Source organism: Saccoglossus kowalevskii, unplaced genomic scaffold, assembly GCF_978046115.1.
Source record: "Saccoglossus kowalevskii unplaced genomic scaffold, keSacKowa6.1 SCAFFOLD_24, whole genome shotgun sequence".
NCBI classification, from domain to species: domain Eukaryota; kingdom Metazoa; phylum Hemichordata; class Enteropneusta; family Harrimaniidae; genus Saccoglossus; species Saccoglossus kowalevskii.
Window position 1 is genome coordinate 1,197,134 of NW_028188618.1, and position 12,940 is coordinate 1,210,073.

Consider the following 12,940-nt stretch of genomic DNA (forward strand, 5'->3'; position numbering starts at 1 on the left):
AGAAAAATAATAAAAAAAGCAAGAGAACGTTGGTTTTAATTTTCGCGGGTACCAAAATAGTGGCAAATACCAAAATAGTGGCTTAACAAACGTCCACGTCACTAAATAGAATATGAACGTTCACCTCACTAAATAGAGTATAAACGTACACGTCACTAAATAGAATATGATCGTTCACGTTACTAAATAGAAAATGAACGTACACGTCACTAACTAGAATATGAACGTTCACCTCACTAAATAGAATATGAACGTTCACCTCACTAAATAGAGTATGAACGTACACGTCACTAAATAGAGTATGAACGTACACGTCACTAAATAGAATATGAACGTACACGTCACTAAATAGAATATGAACGTACACGTCACTAAATAGAGTATATAAGTACACAACACTAAATAGAGTATTGTCACACGCAACGTAATATTACCGTAATTGGTATAGTATAGGTGTGATGGTTCAAATACCAAAATGGCAACGGTAACAGAAAGGCTTCCCTGGCGGCGATGATAAAATACGAACACGGAGCCAACAGATGAGGTTTCAACTGATACTGGTATTATTATACTCTGCAAACATCAAGTACAATAACGCGGTAAAACTCCACTACTCCAATAACTAGATACTTATACTCCAATACAATTCAACGAGATCTCCGATCTGAACTCAGTGCTGAACAACTCCCCTATATATACCCACACTGTCTATAAATAGACCATTACATCAGCATACATAATGAGTCTGGAATTTACTATAAATTTCTAGAATGTTCCATTACCTTCTATTGCCTTCTACAGTGTTCTATTACCTATTCAACCTGTTTCTTAAAAAAATCTAGAATATTCCACCCAGACAAAGTACGGTTCTACAACATTCTCAGTGACACGGAAGTGGTAAATAAGTCGTATGCGACAAGTATCAACGTACACCTCACTAAATAGAGTATGAACGTACACCTCACTAAATAGAGTATGAACGTACACGTCCCTAAAATGAGTATGAACGTTCACCTCACTAAATAGAATATGAACGTACAGAAAAATAATAAAAAAAGCAAAAGAACATTGGTTTTAATTTTCGCGGGTAACAAAATAGTGGCAAATACCAAAATAGTGGCTTAACAAACGTCCACGTCACTAAATAGAATATGAGCGTTCACCTCACTAATAGAGTATGGACGTACACGTCACTAAATAGAATATGAAAGTTCACCTCACTAATTAGAGTATGAACGTACACGTCACTAAATAGAGTATGAACGTACACGTCACTAAATAGAATATGAAAGTTCACCTCACTAAATAGAGTATGAACGTACACGTCACTAAATAGAGTATGAACGTACACGTCACTAAATAGAATATGAACGTACACGTCACTAAATAGAATATGAACGTACACCTCCCGAAATAGAGTATGAACGTACACGTCACTAAATAGAGTATGAACGTACACGTCACTAAATAGAGTATGAACGTACACGTCACTAAATAGAGTATGAACGTACACGTCACTAAATAGAGTATGAACGTACACGTTACTAAATAGAATATGAGCGTTCACCTCACTAAGAGTATGAACGTACACGTCACTAAATAGAGTATGAACGTACACGTCACTAAATAGAGTATGAACGTACACGTTACTAAATAGAATATGAGCGTTCACCTCACTAATAGAGTATGGACGTACACGTCACTAAATAGAATATGAAAGTTCACCTCACTAATTAGAGTATGAACGTACACGTCACTAAATAGAGTATGAACGTACACGTCACTAAATAGAATATGAAAGTTCACCTCACTAAATAGAGTATGAACGTACACGTCACTAAATAGAGTATGAACGTACACGTCACTAAATAGAATATGAAAGTTCACCTCACTAATTAGAGTATGAACGTACACGTCACTAAAGAGAGTATGAACGTACACGTCACTAAATAGAATATGAACATACACCTCACTAAATAGAATATGAACGTACACATCACTAAATAGAATATGAACGTACACCTCCCAAAATAGAATATGAACGTACACGTCACTAAATAGAATATGAACGTACACCTCCCGAAATAGAGTATGAACGTACACGTCACTAAATAGAGTATGAACGTACACGTCACTAAATAGAGTATGAACGTACACGTCACTAGAGTATGAACGTACACGTCACTAAATAGAGTATGAACGTACACGTCACTAAATAGAGTATGAACGTACACGTTACTAAATAGAATATGAGCGTTCACCTCACTAAGAGTATGAACGTACACGTCACTAAATAGAGTATGAACGTACACGTCACTAAATAGAGTATGAACGTACACGTTACTAAATAGAATATGAGCGTTCACCTCACTAATAGAGTATGAACGTACACGTCACTAAATAGAATATGAACGTTCACCTCACTAAATAGAGTATGAACGTACACGTCACTAAATAGAATATGAACGTACACCTCACTAAATAGAATATGAACGTACACATCACTAAATAGAATATGAACGTACACGTCACTAAATAGAATATGAACGTACACCTCCCGAAATAGAGTATGAACGTACACGTCACTAAATAGAGTATGAACGTACACATCACTAAATAGAGTATGGACGTACACGTCACGAAATAGAGTATGAACGTACACGTCACTAAATAGAATATGAACGTACACCTCACTAAATAAGAATGTGAACGTACACGTCACTAAATAGAGTATGAACGTACACGTCACCAAATAGAATATGAACGTACACCTCACTAAATAGAATATGAGCGTTCATCTCACTAAATAGAGTATGAACGTACACGTCACTAAAGAGTATGAACGTTCACTTCACTAACTAGAGTATGAACGTACACGTCACTAACTAGAGTATGAACGTACACGTCACTAAATAGAGTATGAATGTACACGTCACTAAATAGAATATGAATGTACACGTCACTAAATAGAATATGAACGTTCACTTCACTAAATAGAGTATGAACGTACACGTCACTAACTAGAGTATGAACGTACACGTCACTAACTAGAGTATGAACGTACACGTCACTAACTAGAGTATGAACGTACACGTCACTAACTAGAGTATGAACGTACACGTCACTAAATAGAGTATTAACGTACACGTCACTAAATAGAATATGAACGTTCACCTCATTAAATAGAGTATGAACGTACACGTCACTAAATAGAATATGAACGTACACCTCACTAAATAGAATATGAACGTACACGTCCCTAAATAGAATATGAACATACACCTCCCGAAATAGAGTATGAACGTACACGTCACTTAATAGAGTATGAACGTACACGTCACTAAATAGAGTATGCACGTACACGTCACTAAATAGAGTATGAACGTACACGTAACTAAATAGAGTATGAACGTACACGTCACTAAATAGAATATGAACGTACACGTCACTAAATGGAATATGAACGTACACCTCACTAAATAGAATATGAACGTACACATCACTAAATAGAATATGAACGTACACCTCCCGAAATAGAGTATGAACGTACACGTCACTTAATAGAGTATGAACGTACACGTCACTAAATAGAGTATGAACGTACACGTCACTAAATAGAGTATGAACGTACACGTCACTAAATGGAATATGAACGTACACCTCACTAAATAGAATATGAACGTACACATCACTAAATAGAATATGAACGTACACCTCCCGAAATAGAATATGAAAGTTCACCTCACTAATTAGAGTATGAACGTACACGTCACTAAATAGAGTATGAACGTACACGTCACTAAATAGAATATGAACATACACCTCACTAAATAGAATAGAATATGAACGTACACATCACTAAATAGAATATGAACGTACACCTCCCAAAATAGAATATGAACGTACACGTCACTAAATAGAATATGAACGTACACCTCCCGAAATAGAGTATGAACGTACACGTCACTAAATAGAGTATGAACGTACATGTCACTAAATAGAGTATGAACGTACACGTCACTAGAGTATGAACGTACACGTCACTAAATAGAGTATGAACGTACACGTCACTAAATAGAGTATGAACGTACACGTTACTAAATAGAATATGAGCGTTCACCTCACTAAGAGTATGAACGTACACGTCACTAAATAGAGTATGAACGTACACGTCACTAAATAGAGTATGAACGTTCACCTCACTAAATAGAGTATGAACGTACACGTCACTAAAGAGTATGAACGTTCACTTCACTAACTAGAGTATGAACGTACACGTCACTAACTAGAGTATGAACGTACACGTCACTAAATAGAGTATGAATGTACACGTCACTAAATATAATATGAATGTACACGTCACTAAATAGAATATGAACGTTCACTTCACTAAATAGAGTATGAACGTACACATCACTAACTAGAGTATGAACGTACACGTAACTAACTAGAGTATGAACGTACACGTCACTAACTAGAGTATGAACGTACACGTCACTAACTAGAGTATGAACGTACACGTCACTAAATAGAGTATTAACGTACACGTCACTAAATAGAATATGAACGTTCACCTCATTAAATAGAGTATGAATGTACACGTTACTAAATAGAATATGAACGTACACCTCACTAAATAGAATATGAACGTACACCTCCCGAAATAGAGTATGAACGTACACGTCACTTAATAGAGTATGAACGTACACGTCACTAAATAGAGTATGAACGTACACGTCACTAAATAGAGTATGAACGTACACGTCACTAAATAGAGTATGAACGTACACGTCACTAAATAGAATATGAACGTACACGTCACTAAATGGAATATGAACGTACACCTCACTAAATAGAATATGAACGTACACATCACTAAATAGAATATGAACGTACACCTCCCGAAATAGAGTATGAACGTTCACCTCACTAAATAGAGTATGAACGTACACGTCACTAAATAGAATATGAACGTACACCTCCCGAAATAGAGTATGAACGTACACGTCACTTAATAGAGTATGAACGTACACGTCACTAAATAGAGTATGAACGTACACGTCACTAAATAGAGTATGAACGTACACGTCACTAAATAGAGTATGAACGTACACGTCACTAAATAGAATATGAACGTACACGTCACTAAATGGAATATGAACGTACACCTCACTAAATAGAATATGAACGTACACATCACTAAATAGAATATGAACGTACACCTCCCGAAATAGAGTATGAACGTACACGTCACTTAATAGAGTATGAACGTACACGTCACTAAATAGAATATGAACGTACACGTCACTAAATAGAATATGAACGTACACGTCACTAAATAGAGTATATAAGTACACAACACTAAATAGAGTATTGTCACACGCAACGTAATATTACCGTAATTGGTATAGTATAGGTGTGATGGTTCAAATACCAAAATGGCAACGGTAACAGAAAGGCTTCCCTGGCGGCGATGATAAAATACGAACACGGAGCCAACAGATGAGGTTTCAACTGATACTGGTATTATTATACTCTGCAAACATCAAGTACAATAACGCGGTAAAACTCCACTACTCCAATAACTAGATACTTATACTCCAATACAATTCAACGAGATCTCCGATCTGAACTCAGTGCTGAACAACTCCCCTATATATACCCACACTGTCTATAAATAGACCATTACATCAGCATACATAATGAGTCTGGAATTTACTATAAATTTCTAGAATGTTCCATTACCTTCTATTGCCTTCTACAGTGTTCTATTACCTATTCAACCTGTTTCTTAAAAAAATCTAGAATATTCCACCCAGACAAAGTACGGTTCAATCTGATTAAAATCTGATGTAGTGTACGGGCTTTAATTATTTTGGCTATAAACTTATTTTAATTTTATTTTTTATTATATTTGTTATTAATGCCCTTTTATTTTATTATTTTACTTTGATTTTGATTTTGTGATTTTTTTTAATTCCGCCCTACCTACATCTGATCCGACGCCTATGTAAGTCCCGTTCAAATCTCGCGTAAGTAACAGCCAATCACAGACCCCCTTTTATACAGGCTGTCGGTTGCTTATTTTTCAGTGTATACAGGCAATCTTTCTGTACATTATATTTTGCCCACTTGAATGAACCATTAATAGAAAATTGCTAGTATATTTTTATTTGCAAAAGAAATTCCACAGCATTTTACAATTGTTGTCATTACATTGAATATTTTTTTCACTTCCAACAAATGTGTACACTTCCAGATACATCTTCGCCAGCCAAGGTTCGTTCATTCAGTCATCGCTTCAATTTTACATCACTGAGCATAATTATCTAGAATGGAAGCAAAAAAATAAGTAAATCGTAATGATTAGAACACTGTAAACAGCTATAGAAAACAATGCAAACTGATTTTAAATTGTATAACGGCCCACGGCATCGACGCAGACAAGTGGAGCAAAATAATATTTCCTGATCAATTGCGATGTGTTCCAAATAAAAAAATATTTTATTCCAGTCCAAATCAGCTCAATTACTTTAATAAAGAGTTATTGTATAATGTACAAAACATTGATACAATTTGATGAATATTTACAGCTACGGCTTCAATACCGTGGACGATTTTGGCCCGATCGTCAACAAAACATCACCCGTCTCCAGGGCAGGCGACTGGAAAAAGACACCGGTGTTCGGTCGAACCGGTGGAAACAAAATCTTCACTCCCAGAATAACTATGCAAAATAACGATCTAAAGTCGAACCATTCGAGCCACAATATTAACATAAAAATGACTTTCGTTGCATTTTACAATGATAAACTTACCGAAAAGCCGTGTCATTCTCGGTCGCTAACGTCGGTATAATCCACCATTTTATTTGAGTCTGTTTGCTACCTGACTCTGCCCGGTGACGTCATCATGTGCGCTATAGAAGGAGGTCTGTGATTCGTTGACTAAAATCGTCGATAGTGGGTCTCGTTGAAATCTCGTTACATAGGCATCGGCTCAGATGTAGGTAGGGCGGAATTTTAAAAAAAATCAAAGTAAAATAATAAAATAAAAGGGCATTAATAACAAAAGTAATGAAAAATAAAATTAAAATAACTTCATAGCTAAAATAATTAAAGCCCGTACACTACATCAGATTTTAATCAGATTGAGTACGGTTCTACAACATTCTCAGTGACACGGAAGTGGTAAATAAGTCGTATGCGACAAGTATCAACGTACACCTCACTAAATAGAGTATGAACGTACACCTCACTAAATAGAGTATGAACGTACACGTCCCTAAAATGAGTATGAACGTTCACCTCACTAAATAGAATATGAACGTACAGAAAAATAATAAAAAAAGCAAAAGAACATTGGTTTTAATTTTCGCGGGTAACAAAATAGTGGCAAATACCAAAATAGTGGCTTAACAAACGTCCACGTCACTAAATAGAATATGAGCGTTCACCTCACTAATAGAGTATGGACGTACACGTCACTAAATAGAGTATGAACGTACACGTCACTAAATAGAATATGAACGTACACGTCACTAAATAGAATATGAACGTACACCTCCCGAAATAGAGTATGAACGTACACGTCACTAAATAGAGTATGAACGTACACGTCACTAAATAGAGTATGAACGTACACGTCACTAAATAGAGTATGAACGTACACGTCACTAAATAGAGTATGAACGTACACGTTACTAAATAGAATATGAGCGTTCACCTCACTAAGAGTATGAACGTACACGTCACTAAATAGAGTATGAACGTACACGTCACTAAATAGAGTATGAACGTACACGTTACTAAATAGAATATGAGCGTTCACCTCACTAATAGAGTATGGACGTACACGTCACTAAATAGAATATGAAAGTTCACCTCACTAATTAGAGTATGAACGTACACGTCACTAAATAGAGTATGAACGTACACGTTACTAAATAGAATATGAGCGTTCACCTCACTAAGAGTATGAACGTACACGTCACTAAATAGAGTATGAACGTACACGTCACTAAATAGAGTATGAACGTTCACCTCACTAAATAGAGTATGAACGTACACGTCACTAAAGAGTATGAACGTTCACTTCACTAACTAGAGTATGAACGTACACGTCACTAACTAGAGTATGAACGTACACGTCACTAAATAGAGTATGAATGTACACGTCACTAAATATAATATGAATGTACACGTCACTAAATAGAATATGAACGTTCACTTCACTAAATAGAGTATGAACGTACACATCACTAACTAGAGTATGAACGTACACGTAACTAACTAGAGTATGAACGTACACGTCACTAACTAGAGTATGAACGTACACGTCACTAACTAGAGTATGAACGTACACGTCACTAAATAGAGTATGAACGTACACGTCACTAAATAGAATATGAAAGTTCACCTCACTAAATAGAGTATGAACGTACACGTCACTAAATAGAGTATGAACGTACACGTCACTAAATAGAATATGAACGTACACGTCACTAAATAGAATATGAACGTACACCTCCCGAAATAGAGTATGAACGTACACGTCACTAAATAGAGTATGAACGTACACGTCACTAAATAGAGTATGAACGTACACGTCACTAAATAGAGTATGAACGTACACGTCACTAAATAGAGTATGAACGTACACGTCACTAAATAGAATATGAACGTACACCTCACTAAATAGAATATGAACGTACACATCACTAAATAGAATATGAACGTACACGTCACTAAATAGAATATGAACGTACACCTCCCGAAATAGAGTATGAACGTACACGTCACTAAATAGAGTATGAACGTACACATCACTAAATAGAGTATGGACGTACACGTCACGAAATAGAGTATGAACGTACACGTCACTAAATAGAATATGAACGTACACCTCACTAAATAAGAGTGTGAACGTACACGTCACTAAATAGAGTATGAACGTACACGTCACCAAATAGAATATGAACGCACACCTCACTAAATAGAATATGAGCGTTCATCTCACTAAATAGAGTATGAACGTACACGTCACTAAAGAGTATGAACGTTCACTTCACTAACTAGAGTATGAACGTACACGTCACTAACTAGAGTATGAACGTACACGTCACTAAATAGAGTATGAATGTACACGTCACTAAATAGAATATGAATGTACACGTCACTAAATAGAATATGAACGTTCACTTCACTAAATAGAGTATGAACGTACACGTCACTAACTAGAGTATGAACGTACACGTCACTAACTAGAGTATGAACGTACACGTCACTAACTAGAGTATGAACGTACACGTCACTAACTAGAGTATGAACGTACACGTCACTAAATAGAGTATTAACGTACACGTCACTAAATAGAATATGAACGTTCACCTCATTAAATAGAGTATGAACGTACACGTCACTAAATAGAATATGAACGTACACCTCACTAAATAGAATATGAACGTACACGTCCCTAAATAGAATATGAACATACACCTCCCGAAATAGAGTATGAACGTACACGTCACTTAATAGAGTATGAACGTACACGTCACTAAATAGAGTATGAACGTACACGTTACTAAATAGAATATGAGCGTTCACCTCACTAAGAGTATGAACGTACACGTCACTAAATAGAGTATGAACGTACACGTCACTAAATAGAGTATGAACGTACACGTTACTAAATAGAATATGAGCGTTCACCTCACTAATAGAGTATGGACGTACACGTCACTAAATAGAATATGAAAGTTCACCTCACTAATTAGAGTATGAACGTACACGTCACTAAATAGAGTATGAACGTACACGTCACTAAATAGAATATGAAAGTTCACCTCACTAAATAGAGTATGAACGTACACGTCACTAAATAGAGTATGAACGTACACGTCACTAAATAGAATATGAAAGTTCACCTCACTAATTAGAGTATGAACGTACACGTCACTAAAGAGAGTATGAACGTACACGTCACTAAATAGAGTATGAACGTACACGTTACTAAATAGAATATGAGCGTTCACCTCACTAAGAGTATGAACGTACACGTCACTAAATAGAGTATGAACGTACACGTCACTAAATAGAGTATGAACGTACACGTTACTAAATAGAAAATGAGCGTTCACCTCACTAATAGAGTATGAACGTACACGTCACTAAATAGAATATGAACGTTCACCTCACTAAATAGAGTATGAACGTACACGTCACTAAATAGAATATGAACGTACACCTCACTAAATAGAATATGAACGTACACATCACTAAATAGAATATGAACGTACACGTCACTAAATAGAATATGAACGTACACCTCCCGAAATAGAGTATGAACGTACACGTCACTAAATAGAGTATGAACGTACACATCACTAAATAGAGTATGGACGTACACGTCACGAAATAGAGTATGAACGTACACGTCACTAAATAGAATATGAACGTACACCTCACTAAATAAGAGTGTGAACGTACACGTCACTAAATAGAGTATGAACGTACACGTCACCAAATAGAATATGAACGCACACCTCACTAAATAGAATATGAGCGTTCATCTCACTAAATAGAGTATGAACGTACACGTCACTAAAGAGTATGAACGTTCACTTCACTAACTAGAGTATGAACGTACACGTCACTAACTAGAGTATGAACGTACACGTCACTAAATAGAGTATGAATGTACACGTCACTAAATAGAATATGAATGTACACGTCACTAAATAGAATATGAACGTTCACTTCACTAAATAGAGTATGAACGTACACGTCACTAACTAGAGTATGAACGTACACGTCACTAACTAGAGTATGAACGTACACGTCACTAACTAGAGTATGAACGTACACGTCACTAACTAGAGTATGAACGTACACGTCACTAAATAGAGTATTAACGTACACGTCACTAAATAGAATATGAACGTTCACCTCATTAAATAGAGTATGAACGTACACGTCACTAAATAGAATATGAACGTACACCTCACTAAATAGAATATGAACGTACACGTCCCTAAATAGAATATGAACATACACCTCCCGAAATAGAGTATGAACGTACACGTCACTTAATAGAGTATGAACGTACACGTCACTAAATAGAGTATGAACGTACACGTTACTAAATAGAATATGAGCGTTCACCTCACTAAGAGTATGAACGTACACGTCACTAAATAGAGTATGAACGTACACGTCACTAAATAGAGTATGAACGTACACGTTACTAAATAGAATATGAGCGTTCACCTCACTAATAGAGTATGGACGTACACGTCACTAAATAGAATATGAAAGTTCACCTCACTAATTAGAGTATGAACGTACACGTCACTAAATAGAGTATGAACGTACACGTCACTAAATAGAATATGAAAGTTCACCTCACTAAATAGAGTATGAACGTACACGTCACTAAATAGAGTATGAACGTACACGTCACTAAATAGAATATGAAAGTTCACCTCACTAATTAGAGTATGAACGTACACGTCACTAAAGAGAGTATGAACGTACACGTCACTAAATAGAATATGAACATACACCTCACTAAATAGAATATGAACGTACACATCACTAAATAGAATATGAACGTACACCTCCCAAAATAGAATATGAACGTACACGTCACTAAATAGAATATGAACGTACACCTCCCGAAATAGAGTATGAACGTACACGTCACTAAATAGAGTATGAACGTACACGTCACTAAATAGAGTATGAACGTACACGTCACTAGAGTATGAACGTACACGTCACTAAATAGAGTATGAACGTACACGTCACTAAATAGAGTATGAACGTACACGTTACTAAATAGAATATGAGCGTTCACCTCACTAAGAGTATGAACGTACACGTCACTAAATAGAGTATGAACGTACACGTCACTAAATAGAGTATGAACGTACACGTTACTAAATAGAAAATGAGCGTTCACCTCACTAATAGAGTATGAACGTACACGTCACTAAATAGAATATGAACGTTCACCTCACTAAATAGAGTATGAACGTACACGTCACTAAATAGAATATGAACGTACACCTCACTAAATAGAATATGAACGTACACATCACTAAATAGAATATGAACGTACACGTCACTAAATAGAATATGAACGTACACCTCCCGAAATAGAGTATGAACGTACACGTCACTAAATAGAGTATGAACGTACACATCACTAAATAGAGTATGGACGTACACGTCACGAAATAGAGTATGAACGTACACGTCACTAAATAGAATATGAACGTACACCTCACTAAATAAGAGTGTGAACGTACACGTCACTAAATAGAGTATGAACGTACACGTCACCAAATAGAATATGAACGCACACCTCACTAAATAGAATATGAGCGTTCATCTCACTAAATAGAGTATGAACGTACACGTCACTAAAGAGTATGAACGTTCACTTCACTAACTAGAGTATGAACGTACACGTCACTAACTAGAGTATGAACGTACACGTCACTAAATAGAGTATGAATGTACACGTCACTAAATAGAATATGAATGTACACGTCACTAAATAGAATATGAACGTTCACTTCACTAAATAGAGTATGAACGTACACGTCACTAACTAGAGTATGAACGTACACGTCACTAACTAGAGTATGAACGTACACGTCACTAACTAGAGTATGAACGTACACGTCACTAACTAGAGTATGAACGTACACGTCACTAAATAGAGTATTAACGTACACGTCACTAAATAGAATATGAACGTTCACCTCATTAAATAGAGTATGAACGTACACGTCACTAAATAGAATATGAACGTACACCTCACTAAATAGAATATGAACGTACACGTCCCTAAATAGAATATGAACATACACCTCCCGAAATAGAGTATGAACGTACACGTCACTTAATAGAGTATGAACGTACACGTCACTAAA

General features: G+C 36.0%; 1 long non-coding RNA gene across 1 annotated transcript; it reads right to left on the reverse strand.

Moving 5' to 3' along the window:
- Positions 1-6,150: 6,150 nt before the first annotated feature.
- Positions 6,151-7,145, reverse strand: LOC146726302 (uncharacterized). The gene is made up of 2 exons (XR_014928630.1): positions 6,819-7,145; positions 6,151-6,329 (listed from the first exon to the last, which is right to left on the reverse strand). It is a non-coding gene; the product is annotated as an uncharacterized LOC146726302 (long non-coding RNA).
- Between the last annotated feature and the right edge of the window lie 5,795 nt (positions 7,146-12,940).